This window comes from Equus przewalskii, chromosome 17 (genome assembly GCF_037783145.1).
Source record: "Equus przewalskii isolate Varuska chromosome 17, EquPr2, whole genome shotgun sequence".
Taxonomy (NCBI): domain Eukaryota; kingdom Metazoa; phylum Chordata; class Mammalia; order Perissodactyla; family Equidae; genus Equus; species Equus przewalskii.
In genome coordinates, this window is record NC_091847.1 from 20,035,819 (window position 1) to 20,051,085 (window position 15,267).

A 15,267-nucleotide genomic window follows, 5' to 3' on the forward strand; every position below is an offset into this window, starting at 1 on the left:
TACCAAGTCCTTGATCAGGAAGACAACCCTTACTTATAATTTATAATGTTTTACCTTTGGGAAATATAATCCAATTTATGAGCCAGTTTTTCAGGACACGTTAGAACAGAAAGAAAAGTGTCTTTGTTGGTGAGTGGCATTAATGTAAATGTTGTTATATTCTAGCTTAGTTTATTTTCCTTGCTTTTCTTTTCATATGAGTATAGTAACTGCTTTAAGGTCCCAAACCTTGTATTACATTTGGATTCTCTCCATTATGCTGAGCACATTACTGTGTATATAGTAGGAGCTAATTTAAGCATTTCTTAAATGCATCATATTAGAGTAAGAAAAAAGACTTGGAAACTTTATTGAAGGTAGGTTAATCTTGCTTTGATGGTTTAGAGTTCCTTTAGAAACTTGGAGTATTCCCAGAAACACTAATAAAATCAATTACCAATGAATGGCACTATAAATTCTGTTTATTTAAGTTTTCTGGGGTTTTACACATATAATAAATGGGATTTTACTATAAATAGGAATAGATATGCATACACACAGATTCACTCAGTCTACAACAATTCTATGGAAGAATGCAAACAGACTGGCTATTGATGCAAATGGTACTAATTCTGTGGAGGGACCGTTGTGGGACTTGCTGTAAAAGGTTGTGTGCTCAGAGTACAATGGGCAGAATTGTGAGAGAGCAAAGGACTCTGGTCTGAATCTGGGTGAAATTTAAAGGCCAGAGTTGAAGGAGCAGATTGGCAAAGGCTGAAGACTGGCTGTCCACTACAGATACATGTTTTTGGGGGGGTGTGTGTGCGTGTGTGTGTGAATTTGGCCTTTCTCTTTCTCTCTCTGCCCCCACCCCCGACCCCAACTGACTTTGATCTCCCCTATGTGGGGTGAGCAGATTCTAGTTTGCCCCAAGACTCACCAGTGTCTCTGTCTAATGTTGACTTGCTTTTTATCTTGACTATACGTACAGGACTCCTCCATCTCCAAATTATTCCTCAGAGTCAGAAGAATCACCTTACAAAGTCTTTCGTATAAGATTCTCTTAAATACCTAATTTTTGATTATTTAAACACAGCTTTTAGATTCTCTGTACAAAATTTGATGTCTTTTGTATCAGCATTTAAATCTAAGACAATTACTTCTCTTCATGCTCTTCACTGAACAAGCCAGGTGGCAGTTTGTTAGGGCTCCCCAAAGTTCCTGAGTCCATAGAAGTGTAAAACAGGTTCACACTTCCACCTATAATTAAAGAGATAACTAATTAGAAGGGGAGGAATGGCCACAGTGAAGATAAACATTGATGGCACTAGTGAATATAAAGGATGCACAGGTGCATATAGAGCGTGAGTAAAATGCTTCATGAAATGTGTGAGTGTAAAAAGCAATCTTTTAAAACCACTATAGAATGTCATGTTTTGTGATTTTAAATGTGTAATGGAGTTAATAACTTAAATTTTTACAAGTAGATGTTTTCAACTTAAAATATATACCAAAAAGTATGTATGTATATAACCATTCAGGTTGGCCCCAAACAAATTATTTTGCATTTTATCATTGAGAAAATGGAGGCTTGCTTTATGTTTGGCATATTTACCACTTCCTTTGGAGACTTGTCTAGGTGCCCAGCTCCCTCCTGCTAGTCCACTATGGCCCCTTACCACTTCCTACACTTCCAGGCTCCACATGCAGCCCCTGCCTCCCACTGCAGCTCTCTGGCCTCCTCCCAGACCATACTTCTATCTCTTTATTTTCCAGTTACCATGCCCGGCCTTCCTCCAGTTTCTTGTTCCTATGCTCTTCTCCCTCTTTCCTGGGCAGTGGCCCTGTGCCAGACCCCTTTTCTTCTAGTATATGCTTTCGTAACACCATTGCCCTTTCCTTCAAAATATGGTCAGTTCTGTTTAATACAATGTATACATTTAAAAAAATCACTGTGCTGTGCAAAATGACACAATAAAAACCACAAAGCTGGGGCCGGCCTGGTTGCTTAGTGGTTAAGTCCAACGTGCTCTGCTTCAGTGGCCTGGGTTTGCAGGTTCAGATCTTGGGCGTGGGCCTACACGACTTGTCAAGCCATGCTGTGGCAGTGATCCACATACGAAATAGAGGAAGTTCAGCATAGATATTAGCTTAGGCAGAAAAAAAAAGGCAAAAATCAAAAGCAAAAATCCTCAAGCAAAAAAAAAAAAAAATCAAAACAAAAATCACAAGGCTAATGGGAAAACGAGACAGGGGAACACATTTCAAAAAATTCCCTAGTGACACATAAAAAAAAGATCAGAAACTAATACAAAATGGTAGTACACTTTTGCACATGTAAAATCATTAAAAAATGCATAAAGGCTTCAATAAATATGGTTTTTCACTTTGAAAAAGACCTGACATCCACTGTGGGCCTCATAAAGACTACTGCTTGTGAGTTGTGAAGGGGTAGAAGGAGGGTTGTCTGGAATCCTTCAGAAAGTTGTACCACCAGATGGGTGTCGCCCAAGGTGAAGCGAGGTTCCTGGAAGAGGTCTGTGCTTGTGTTCCGTGTGTGTATTGCTACCTGCCTCTGTTCAGCCGGGTGCAGGTTTTGCCTGTTCATTCAGTGTTTCTCACAGATGAAATTGCTGCATAAGCAAATACAAAATACCATTATGCTCAAATTGTTCCCTAATGTATCAATTTCATGATTTCAAGACAAGTGTCACAGCAGAACTGACTGTATTTTGTTGTAGACTTACACTTATTTGTGTGATTTTCCGTGAAAGCCCGTATTCCCCGTTAGACTAGACTTGGAAGGCAGGGCCATGTTGGCTTCCAGTCGTCTTCTCAGCCCCATCATCTAGCCTGCTGCCTGGTTAGTGGTAGGCCCTTGACAAATGAGTGAATGAATCTGTTTGTCCATTTTCCTCTCTTCTATTTTCTCATGACTCTTATGCCTGCTATATGTCCTACGAGTGAAAGGTTTACAGCTGAGTATGGTGTAGCGTGTTTTCCTACCTAGAGAGCAAAATCTTGGGATGGTTTCTTCATTAATTGTCTACGTGGTCCCTGTATCAGGCAGAACTGAGCTGGGAAAACAGAGCTCATGCCAAATTGTTCAATGGAGAGAACTTAGGGGTACTTATTTAAAAGGTGTTTTTGAGAGCTAAAAAAATAACCTAAGTGTCTGTCAGTGTATGAATGTGTAAAGAAATTGTGGTGTGTGTATATATGTATTTGGTATATATATACACACACACACACACACACACACACACAGTGGAATATCATTCAATCTTAAAAAGGAGATTCTGCCATTTGCAACAACATGGGTGACTTGGAAAATATTGGGTTAACTGAAATAGCCAGACACAGAAAGAAAAAGACTGCATAATCTCACTTATATGTGAAATCTAAAAAAGTCAAATATGTAGAAGCAGAGAGTAGAGTGGTAGTTACCACGGGTGGTGGGGTGGGGAAAGTGAGGAGATGTTGGTCAAAGGGTACAAAGTTGCAGTTATGTAGGATCAGTAACTCTAGATATCTAATGTACAGTGTGATGACTATAGTTAATAATACTATATTGAATAGTGGAAATTTGTAAGAGTAGATTTCATGTGCTCTCATCATACACACACACACACATACACACAGAGTAACTGTGAGAAGATATATTAATTAGTCTGATTGTAGAAATCATTTCAGTATGTATATATATATAGGAAATCATCATGTTGTACACTTTAAATATATGCAATTTTTATTTAAAAAAAGAAGCCAAATGGGATGGTGAAGCAATTTAGAGCTTAGCTATATCAGGGAGCTGCTGCCCAACATAGGGCTGGAGACACCAATGAAGGATGTGATCTTACCGGAGCCCAGTGGCAGAGCTATCCAGAGGGACCCGGCACCACAAAGGAGTCACAGCCATTGATGAAAATGCTAAGTAGAGGGAGAGAAAAAGAGAGGCTAAAAACATGCCCAGTTTCTTCTGTCCTCCCACCCCCCATCTCTGGCCAGTGCCTCCATTGTAAGAACTTAACTGGAAGCCAGTCGGTGAGGGATTAGGGGAGTGTAGTTTGCAGGAATCAGCTCCCTGCCCCACAGAGCAGAGCCGGGGTAAGGCAGAGCGCAATGGATCGAATGATTGGCGTGGCCCCACTGTTTCTTTGCCTTCTTTTCGACAAATAAATTGACCAATGGTATCAATACTGCCTTATGGATGACTGTGAAAGGCTTCTTCATCAATTTGGTAAGAGAAATGCTCAACAGTTAAGATGTTAATTAGTTTTCTTGCTAAAACTTACTGGTTAATGGATTATTTATATTAAAAGTGTGAAGTGTAGGTCACATAGATCCAACTAACCTGAAGGGTACAATGTGTGTCCGGATGAAAATCTTTTCCTAATGAGTTATAATTGAAAATATTTTTTAAAAAGTGAAGTCTTTCTGTAGCTTCAAGTCACAGCAGCAACTCAGTGCTTCTCACCTTTACCCTGCCTTCTCCTCCATCTGGTTTATAGGCAATATTGTCCTCCAGAAATTATATTTCCAGTGGATTATTGAAGTATTCTCTAGGGCAAAACAAAAGTAATCAAAATGGAGCTTTTACAAATAATGATTTTGAGCACAGATTCTCCCTGAGAATGAGAACGTTCTTTTTATTTGGGTTAGCTTTTTATTTGGTTCAGTCCTTCTATCATTTAGCACAACAATGCTATATACTGCAGAAAAGCCTGGGTGCAGGTTTTTTTTTTTTGGTGAGATCTTAAAGGGCTCAGGCCAGTTAAAAGATTGCTTACTGCATCGGCTCCATTTTTTGTTTTTGTAAAATATATGAAAGAAATTTAAAATGCACAAATAAGAGGCTTTTAAAGTCATTGACTAGTTCCTCCTAACAAGGAAGAAGAATTATTGAAATAAAAAGTGCAATTTAATTTTAATAAGTATATCTTGTTTTACTTTTTTTTTTTGAGGAAGATTAGCCCTGAGCTAACTACTGCCAATCTTCTTCTTCTTCTTCTTCTTTTTTTTTGCTGAGGAAGACTGGCCCTGAGCTAACATCTGTGCTCATCTTGCTCTTTAATAAGTGTATCTTAAATTTCAAAAAAGTATTGAACTTCTCTATGTATGTTCTGTAGTTCTTTTTCAGAACTAACATTTAGTTCTGAATTTCAAAGGCATATAATGCAAGATACTTTTTTTATTCTTAGTCTATAAAATTGTCATCATGGTGAAATATTTGTTAGACTTTCCTCTGTTAGTAGCACTGCGAAGTACAATTTACAAGGCAAGTTACACCGACATCCGCTGGCTCTGTAAACGGGGATAAATTATTATGCTAGCTACAATATTTTTAAGCCACATACTTAAGAGTGCAAATAAGTAAATTTCTTTATTTTTCTCTTGTGTGACAATCTCTATTTTCAGAATGCCTTTCAGCCTGATGGCAGAACTGTAGGTTAACTTCATCACGTCTGTTTTTTTCTTATTCAATTTCCAGTATTCCTCTCGCCATTCTTCCCTGGGTGGCACCTGTTGTGGGAGAAGGGTCTGGCCCTCAGAGGTCTGCCATGGTTCGAGCTGGCATGTTCCGAGATGTAAAACCTTTGCTGGCTGTTGGCATTTTCAGGCCTTGCTCGTACTGGCTTCTGCAGAATATCCCAGTTCCCACCTGCTTTCCCTTCCTTAGGTCCATCCTGCATCCAGCCTCTTCTGTCACTGTGGGAGGCTCTTCAGGTCTGCTGTCTTGCCCTGTGTGTCCCAACGTTGCCCTCCTTGGTCATGAGGGTAGTGTCTACCTGCTCCCCCCCGCTCCATCAGGCCATGGAAAGCTTGGTGAGGCAGTCTAGCTTCTCTACCTAGCCCGTTGTGGCCGTCACTACTTGGTCTTCTGGGCCATCGTAGCATGGGGACAGTAAAATGGAGGGGTAGCGGGACACTTACATTTCCCAAGGTGCCAGAAGGAAAGCAGGACATGACTCTGGGGGGAGGTCTGACTTTTCCCCTCCACCCCCCTTCCTTAGAAACTTAAACTGTTTCTAACTCTCTTGTTTCTTTTTAAATATTTCTGCTCTTTTTCAAACATACATACAAGGCCAGTTTTTAAGCCTAAAAGTCAAGAATTTCAGATTTCTGTTTCCCGATTCTCTTAAAGACTTCCCCTTGAGGCAATGAGCAGTTTGGTAGCGGTCCCTGGGATTGGGGAGGAAAGGCATTATGGTCCCAGTCAAGAAATTTAATAAAGCCCGGATGAGGGTGCTCAGACAACACCGCAATACACTTTCTTTTCTTTTCTTTTTTTAATTAAGATTATGATAGATTACAACCTTGTGAGATTTCAGTTGTACATTATTGTTAGTAATGTTGTGGGTACAGCACTTCACCCTTTGTGCCCTCCCCCCACCCCCCCTTTTCCCTGATAACCACCGATCGATTCTCCATGTCTATATGTTAACTTCCACCTATAAGTGGGGTCATATAGAGTTCGTCTTTCTCTGTCTGGCTTATTTCGCTTAACATAATACCCTCAAGGTCCATCCATGTTGATGCGAATGGAACAATTTGGTCCTTTTTTATGGCTGAGTAGTATTCCATTGTGTATATATACAATATCTTCTTTATCCAGTCATCGGTTGCTGGGCACTTAGGTTGGTTCCACGTCTTGGCTATTGTAAATAATGCTGCGATGAACATAGGGGTGCATGGGATTCTTGGAATTGCTGATTTCAGGTTCTTAGCATAGATACCCAGTAGTGGGATAGCTGGGTCATAGGGTATTTCTATTTTTAACTTTTTGACAAATCTCCATACTGTTTTCCATAGTGGCTGCACTAGTTTGCATTCCCACCAACAGTGTATGAGGGTTCCTTTTTCCCCACAACCTCTCCAACATTTGTCACTCTTGGTTTTGGATATTTTTGCCAATCTAACGGGTGTAAGGTGATATCTTAGTGTAGTTTTGATTTGCATTTCCCTGATAATTAGTGATGATGAACATCTTTTCATGTGTCTATTGGCCATACTTATATCTTCTTTTGAGAAATGTCTGTTCATGTCCTCTGCCCATTTTTTGATTGGGTTGTTTGTTTGTTTGTTGTTAAGCTGTGTGAGTTCTTTGTATATTATGGATATTAATCCTTTGTCGGATAAGTAGCTTGTAAATATTTTTTCCCAATTAGTGGGCTGTTTTTTTGTTTCAATCCTGTTTTCCCTTGCTTTGAAGAAACTCTTTAGTCTGATGAAGTCCCATTTGTTTATTCTTTCTATTGTTTCCCTCATCTGAGGAGTTATAGTGTCCAAAAAGATTCTTTTGAAACTGATGTCAAAGAGTGTACTGCCTATATTCTCTTCTAGAAGACTTATTGTTTCAGGCCTAATCTTTAAGCCTTTGATCCATTTTGAGTTTATTTTTGTGAATGGTGAAAAAGAATGGTCGATTTTCATTCTTTTACATGTGGCTGTCCAGTTTTCCCAGCACCATTTGTTGAAGAGACTTTCTTTTCTCCATTGTAGGCGCTCAGCTCCTTTGTCGAAGATTAGCTGTCCATAGATGTGTGGTTTTATCTCTGGGCTTTCAATTCTGTTCCATTTGATCTGTGGACCTGTTTTTGTACCAGTACCATGCTGTTTTTATCACTGTAGCTTTGTAGTATGTTTTGAAATCGGGGATTGTGATGCCTCCGGCTTTGTTTTTCTTACTCAGGATTGCTTTAGCAATTCGCGGTCTTTTGCTGCCCCATATGAATTTTAGCATTTTTTGTTCAATTTCTGTAAAGAATCTCCATGGGATTCTGATTGGGATAGCGTTGAATCTGTAGATTGCTTTAGGTAGTATGGACATTTTAACTATGTTTATTCTTCCAATCCATGTGCATGGAATGTCTTTCCATCTCTTTATGTCGTCGTCAATTTCTTTCAAGAAAGTCTTGTAGTTTTCATTGTATAAATCTTTCACTTCCTTGGTTAAATTTATCCCAAGGTATTTTTTTCTTTTCGTTGCGATTGTGAATGGGATTGAGTTCTTGAGTTCTTTTTCTGTTGGTTCATTGTTTGTGTATAGAAATGCTACTGATTTATGTATGTTGATTTCATACCCTTCAACTTTGCTGTAGCTGTTGATTGTTTCTAATAGTTTTCCTATGGATTCTTTGGGGTTTTCTATATATAAGATCATGTCGTCTGCAAACAGCGAGAGTTTTACGTCTTCATTGCCTATTTGGATTCCTTTTATTTCTTTTTCCTGCCTAATTGCTCTGGCTAACACCTCCAGTACTATGTTGAATAGGATTGGTGAAAGTGGGCACCCTTGTCTTGTTCCTGTCCCCACAGGGATGGCTTTCAGTTTTTGTCCGTTGAGTATGATGTTGGCTGTGGGTTTGTCATATATGGCCTTTATTATGTTGAGGTACTTTCCTTCTATACCCATTTTATTGAGGGTTTTTATCATAAATGGGTGTTGGATCTTGTCGAATGCTTTCTCTGCATCTATTGAGATGATCATGTGGTTTTTGTTTCTCATTTTGTTAATGTAGTGTATCACATTGATTGACTTGCGGATGTTGAACCATCCCTGTGTCCCTGGTATAAATCCCACTTGATCATGGTCTATAATCTTTTTGATGTATTGCTGTATTTGGTTTGCCAGAATTTTGTTGAGGATTTTTGCATCTATGTTCATCAGTGATATCGGCCTGTAGTTCTCCTTCTTTGTGTTGTCCTTGTCAGGTTTGGGGATCAGAGTGATGTTGGCTTCATGGAATGTGTTAGGGAGTTCTCCATCTTTCTCAATTTTCTGGAATAGTTTGAGAAGGATAGGTATTAAATCTTCTTTGAATGTTTGGTAGAATTCTCCAGAGAAGCCGTCTGGTCCTGGACTCTTATTTTTGGGGAGGTTTTTGATTACTGTTTCTATTTCTTTACTTGTGATTGGCCTATTCAGATTCTCCATTTCTTCCTGGTTCAGTTTGGGGAGGTTGTAAGAGTCCAGGAATTTGTCTGTTTCTTCTAGGTTGTTCAATTTGTTGGCATATAGTTTTTCATAGTATTCTCTTATGATCCCTTGTATTTCCTTGGTATCTGTTGTGATTTCTCCTCTCTCATTCCTAATTTTATTTATTTGAGATTTCTCTCTTCTTTTCTTGGTGAGTCTCACCAAGGGTTTGTTGATTTTGTTAATTTTTTCGAAGAACCAACTCTTTGTTTCATTCATCCTTTCTACTGTCTTTTTAGTTTCAATATCGTTTATTTCTGCTCTTATTTTTATTATTTCCCTCCTTCTACTGACTCTGGACTTTGTTTGTTCTTCTTTTTCTAATTCTGTTAGGTGTTGTTTGAGGTTGCTTATGTGAGCTTTTTCTTGTTTTGTGAGGTGAGGCTATATTGCGATGAATTTCCCTCTTAGGACTGCTTTTGCTGCATCCCAAATGATTTGGTATGACGTGTTCTCATTTTCATTTGTCTCCAGATAATATTTGATTTCTTCTTTAATTTCTTCAATAATCCATTGTTTGTTCAGTAGTGTGTTGTTTAGTCTCCACATTTTTGCACCTTTCTCTGCTTTATTCTTGTAGTTGATTTCTAGTTTCATAGCATTGTGATCAGAAAAGATGCTTGATATTATTTCAACTCTCTTGTATTTATTGATGCTTGCTTTGTTTCCCAAAATATGGTCTATTCTTGAGAATGTTCCATGTGCACTTGAGAAGAATGTGTAGCCTGCTGTTTTTGGATGAAGTGTTCTATATATATCTATTAAGTCCATCTGGTCTAATTTTTCATTTAATTCTATAATTTCCTTGTTGATTTTCTGTCTGGATGTTCTATCCATTGGTGTTAATGGGGTGTTGAGGTCCCCTACTATTATAGTATTGTTGTTGATGTCTTCTTTTAGTTCTGTTAAGAGTTGCTTTACAAATTTTGGTGCTCCTGTGTTGGGTGCGTATATATTTACAAGTGTTATGTCTTCTTGGTGGAGAGTCCCTTTTATCATTATATACTGTCCCTCTTTGTCTTTCTTTACCTGTTTTCCTTTGAAGTCTACTTTGTCTGATATTAGTATAGCGACACCTGCTTTCTTTTGTTCATTATTAGCTTGGAGTATTGTCTTCCATCCCTTCACTCTGAGTCTGTGTTTGTCTTTGGGGCTGAGGTGTGTTTCCTGGAGGCAGCATATTGTTGGGTCTTGTTCTTTGATCCATCCTGCCACTCTGTGTCTTTTGATTGGAGCATTCAATCCATTTACATTTAGAGTGATTATTGAAATGTGGGGGCCTACCGCTGCCATTTTATGTCTTGTTTTCCGGTTTTCTTCAATTTCCTTTGTTTCTCGTCCCATGGTTTAGCCTGTTCTGATGGAGAGCTGCCATTCTCTGTTGTTGTCCTTCTACTTATCTCCTTTGCTCTTGGTTTTGTAGTCCCTTTCCTTTTTTTGATTTTTCAGGAATGAGGGTTTTCCTGAGCATTTCTTGAAGAGGTGGTTTGGTGGCAATGAACTCCCTTAATTTTTGTTTATCTGGGAAAGTTTTTATTTCTCCGTCGTATTTGAAGGATATTTTCGCTGGGTAGAGAATTCTTGGCTGCAGGTTTTTGTCATTCAGATTTTTGAATATATCATTCCACTCTCTTCTAGCCTGTAAAGTTTCTGCTGAGAAATCTGCTGAAAGCCTGATGGTGGTTCCTTTGTAGGTTAATTTCTTCTGCCTGGCTGCCCTTAGTATTCTCTCCTTGTCGTTGACTTTTGCTAGCTTCACTACTATATGTCTTGGGGTTGGTCTACTTGCATTGATAAAGTTTGGAGATCTATTGGCTTCTGTCACATGAAGTTCCATCTCTCTCCCCAGGCTTGGGAAGTTCTCAGCCATTATTTCTTTGAATAGGCTTTCTGCCCTCTTCTCCCTCTCTTCTCCCTCTGGTATACCTAGAATCCTTACATTGCATCTCCTAATTGCATCATATAATTCTCGGAGAGTTTCTTCATTTCTTTTTAGTCTTAGCTCTCTCTCCTCCTCTGCCTGCAGCATTTCTATATTCCTATCTTCCAAATTGCTAATTCTTTCCTCCATATTATTGGCCCTACTGTTCAGTATGTCTAGATTTTTCTTAATCTCCTCTATTGTGTTCTTCATTTCCAGTATTTCTGTTTGGTTCTTCTTTATAGTATTGAACTCTTTTGTGACATAGCTCCTGAACTCGTTGAGTTGTCTATCTGAGTTCTCTTTTAACTCACTGAGTTTTTTAATGATGGCTGTTTTGAAGTCATCATCATTTAGGTTGTATATTTCATTGTCTTTGGGATTTTTTCTGTGTGTTTGTCATTATCCTTCTGTTCTGGAGATTTATTATATTTTTTCATATTGCTTGATGGTGTAGATTTGTGCCTCCACATAGAGATAGAGTTTAGTTACTGCTTCCACTTGTTTCTACTGGTGTGGTGGGGGGACAGCTGTTTATACTGCTCCAACCAGGAAGCCTATCAGCTGTTGCTAACTGGGCCTGGGCCCCTCCTCACAGCCACAGTGATCCTGTGCGTTCCCTCTTCAGCTGTGGAGGCTGTTACAGGGGGGCTTCAGACTGCTGGTGCCTACTGTTGCAGACCACCTAGATGTGCTCCCTCCTTAGGGTCTGCAGTGGTGTTATGGGCTTTCCCAGTGGCCAGGGGCAGGATCACTTACATTTGCAGCTCTGTCACTGTCAGCACCCACAAAATCTCGCTTGTCCACTATGGGTCACAGCAGAGCTATGGGCATCTTCTGCAGTCTGGTTAGCTCCCCTAGCTATGCTACTTTTGTCCCAGGGTCTTCCAGCCTTGTGGTTGCCGGGTGGGTGCTCTCTACTAGTGCTGTGCAGAGGCTATCGCTGAGGCTTCTGTGAGACTGTAGAGTTTCCCCCTGGGCCACAGAGCCGGGTCGCTGGAACTCCACCCAGCCCCAGTCCTCTCCCCTAGGATCTCGGGGAGCCCATTGCCCTGTCTGGGGGATAGCTGGATACCTTGAGTTCAGTGGCAGCTGGTTGGCTGCTGCCCTGCCTGGGATTCTTCTCTTTGGGACCCTCCCAGCGTTGTGGATGCTGGGCAGGGCCTCTCTGATAATGGCCAGTAAAGACTCTGCCTGCTGCTGAGACGGAACTCTAGAGTTTCACCCCTGGGCTGCGTAGCCAGCCGCTGGAGCTCCATGCAGCCCCGGTCCTCTCCCAGGAGATCTCTGGTAGTCCTGAGCCCCTCCTGGGTGAAAGCCTGGTCAGAGGAGCTGGCGGCGGCAGCCGGCGGGCTGGCGCGCCATTTGGGATTCTCTCCGGCAGCCCCCAGGCGTTGTGGATGCTGGGCGGGACCTCTCCGCTAATGGCGGGTAGGGGTTTTCCCCACCGCCTCTGGTGTGTAACTCTGGAGCTTCCCTCTGGGCTCAGGTGTAATTGCAGGGGGCTTAGGTAGGGCTCTGTTCACCTGTTTCCACCGTCGCTCCTCTGGTGTGCGCTCCCTCCTGCCCTTGGCGTTTGGCGATGTTCTGGGGGCATCCGCTGGAAGAAAGCCGCCCGCAGGCTCTAGGCTGTTTGGGGGTCGGGGTCGGAGAGTTTTCACCTATCTCCACCTCCTCCTGGAGGGAAGTCCGTCCGCCTTCCAATGTATAGCAGTGTGGGTCTCTCTGACATCCTGAGATGCTATATAGATATCCTTTGTCAAGTGATGAATGTCCAATTAGTTGTAGATTCGAAGGGGGAGAGACAAAGAAGTCTGCTCACGCTGCCATCTTGGATCTTCTCCTTCCGCAATACACTTTCTTAAAGCATGTGGTGTAACTCTTGGGAGCTATTTTCTTACCTGTAAAAGAGAGATTATAATACCCAGTTTACATGGTTATTATGACGTTAAATGTAATAGATTAGGTCAAATGCCAGGCCAGTGACCGAAAATGTTAGTCAAAAACTGTTAGTCTTTTCCCCTCCACTTTCCCCCTTTCCCCATAGTTTGGAGACAGAGAAAGGTTTAACTGAAGTAGATACACAAGGATCAAACAAAATCAGAAAGCCAACCCAAGGCTATAACTCAAAGTGTTAGTCCTATAACTATGGTGAGGCAAAGCCTCAAAAAGCAGTCTTGTATCATTACAGAAGCAGTGCATGTGTGTTATAGAAAATTAGACAATACCAGCAAGCGAAAATCAGAAAAAAAGTCACCGTATTCCAACGTACAGAGATTACTACTTTTAACACTTTAGTGTATTTTCACTTTGGTCTCTTTCTTTCTCTCTGTAAATACGTATGTGTATATATAGATTATGTTATAAATTTATAAATTTTATAAATGGGTTCATTTAGAACCAAAAATGTTCCAATTTTCCCAGTTGTCTCCAAATGTCTTTCATTGCTGGTTATCCCAATCAGCATCCAAAAGAGGACTACATATTACTTCTATTTGTTATGGCATTTATGTTTCTTTCTTTTTTTAAAAAAAAATTTTATTTTTCCTTTTTCTCCCCAAAGCCCCCTGGTACATAGTTATATATTTTAGTTGTGGGTCCTTCTAGTTGTGGCATGTGGGACGTCACCTCACCATGGCCTGATGAGCAGTGCCATGTCCACGCCCAGGATCTGAACCAGTGAAACCCTGGGCCGCTGAAGCGGAGCGCACGAACTCAACCACTTGGCCATGGGGCCAGCCCCCATGTTTCTTTTAACTAAGAGCAGTTTTGTGTTTTTTGTGAGGAAGATTCACCCTGCGTTAACATCTGTTGCCAATCCTCCTTCTTTTTTTCTTGAGGAAGATTAGCCCTGAGCTAACTCTGCACCAATCCTCTACTTTGTATGTGGGCTGATGAGTGGAGTAGGTCCCTACCTGGGATCTGAACCTGTGAACCCAGGACATGGGAGTGGAGCACGCCAAACTTTAACCACTGAGCCAAGGGGCTGGCCCTAAGAGCATTTTTTTTAATGTCATTGCCTTGTTTGAGAGATCTGTCTAGTTGTCCTGTGAAATGCCTTCCCTTTTGGGTTTGTCCAATTGCTTCTTCAAAGTGTTTAGCTTGTTCCTCTGTTGTTAACTGGACATTTTGTCTAAAATACTTATCAACTTTGTTTAACTTTGCTTCCTTGGTGATGCTTCAGATTACATCATATCAGAAGACATATACTCTTAATGATGCTAAAATTAACGCCTAGATTAGGGTGATGACTCGGATATTTCCTTTGTGCAATTATATGTTTCCTCCTTTGTCTGCTAAGTAAAGTGTGTGGGGTTATTTTGGCATTATATAAATGTGCAGTTCCTCATCAACCATTCACCTAATAGTTTTAGCACTAATTGTAATGTATAAAGGTATTTTGAATCAAAAGAAATGGCTAGGTACATTACAGGGATGGAGGTTGACGTGGAAAATTTTAAAAAGGTGGCTACATCAGCTCTTCCCCATTCAATTTAGGAAGGTGGTCAGATCTTAGTAGTCATTAGATGAGAGATATGTTGGTGGCCAAGACACATCAGATTGCCTAAGAATTGAGCCTAAAATTCAGAAGAAAGCATAGAGTGGTTTTAACAAGGGATGGTTTTGAGTTTGGGCCTGGAATAAGTGTAAGGGGAGGATAAATGTTTGGAAAAGGTTGGAATTCATAATCCAATGTTTTTCAAAGAATTTGAGGCACATTAAAAATGAAATCTAAGATGCTTCAAAAATTGAAGTTGAATGACTTTTTTTTCAAGGAAAATCTTGAGTTTGAATACTCTTTCCTTTATGTCTGTGTAGTATACTTTTGATTAAGTACCAGAATTTTATGAGCTCTGACAATTTCTTCATAAGCCTCTCTTTTCAGCTCTCCAGATGTAAATTATTCTTTTCTGTTTGCCGAGAGTAAATTACCCTGTGCTCTGGCACCCTGACAACTTCTAAGGCTGCCTGCCGGGAGGATTGGATGGTGTTTAATTCTTAAAGGGTTTCAACGTCTGGTTTTTAGGAACAAACTGTTTTGTAAAATTTGCCTAGACTGTAAGCTTAGAGAAGGAGCCTTCTTGTGTCTGGTCTGTTTCTCCCCTTGGATGACGAAATTCAAGATCCCTTGGAGAGTTGGAGTAGGATCTAAAGTTTCTCTTGGGAAATATAAAGATTCGTGGTTTTAGAAGGTATGGCAGATTATATTATTTATTATTACCTTGTTATTGATTGTATTATTAGATACATGTTACTGTCCCTTGTTCCAGGTGCCTGCCATACATAGCTTGACCACGTGACCTGCTTTGGCCAATAAAATGTGAGAGGAAATTATGAGCGCTATTTCCACGCAGAAGTTTTAGGAACCGTTGTGTATTGCACCAAT

The 15,267-nt window shown here is 40.4% G+C and overlaps 1 protein-coding gene across 2 annotated transcripts in view; it reads left to right on the forward strand.

Moving 5' to 3' along the window:
• THSD7B (thrombospondin type 1 domain containing 7B) overlaps positions 1-15,267 on the forward strand; it is a 795,232-nt gene that overhangs the window by 14,099 nt on the left and 765,866 nt on the right. The gene's annotated exons all lie outside the window — the stretch shown is intronic.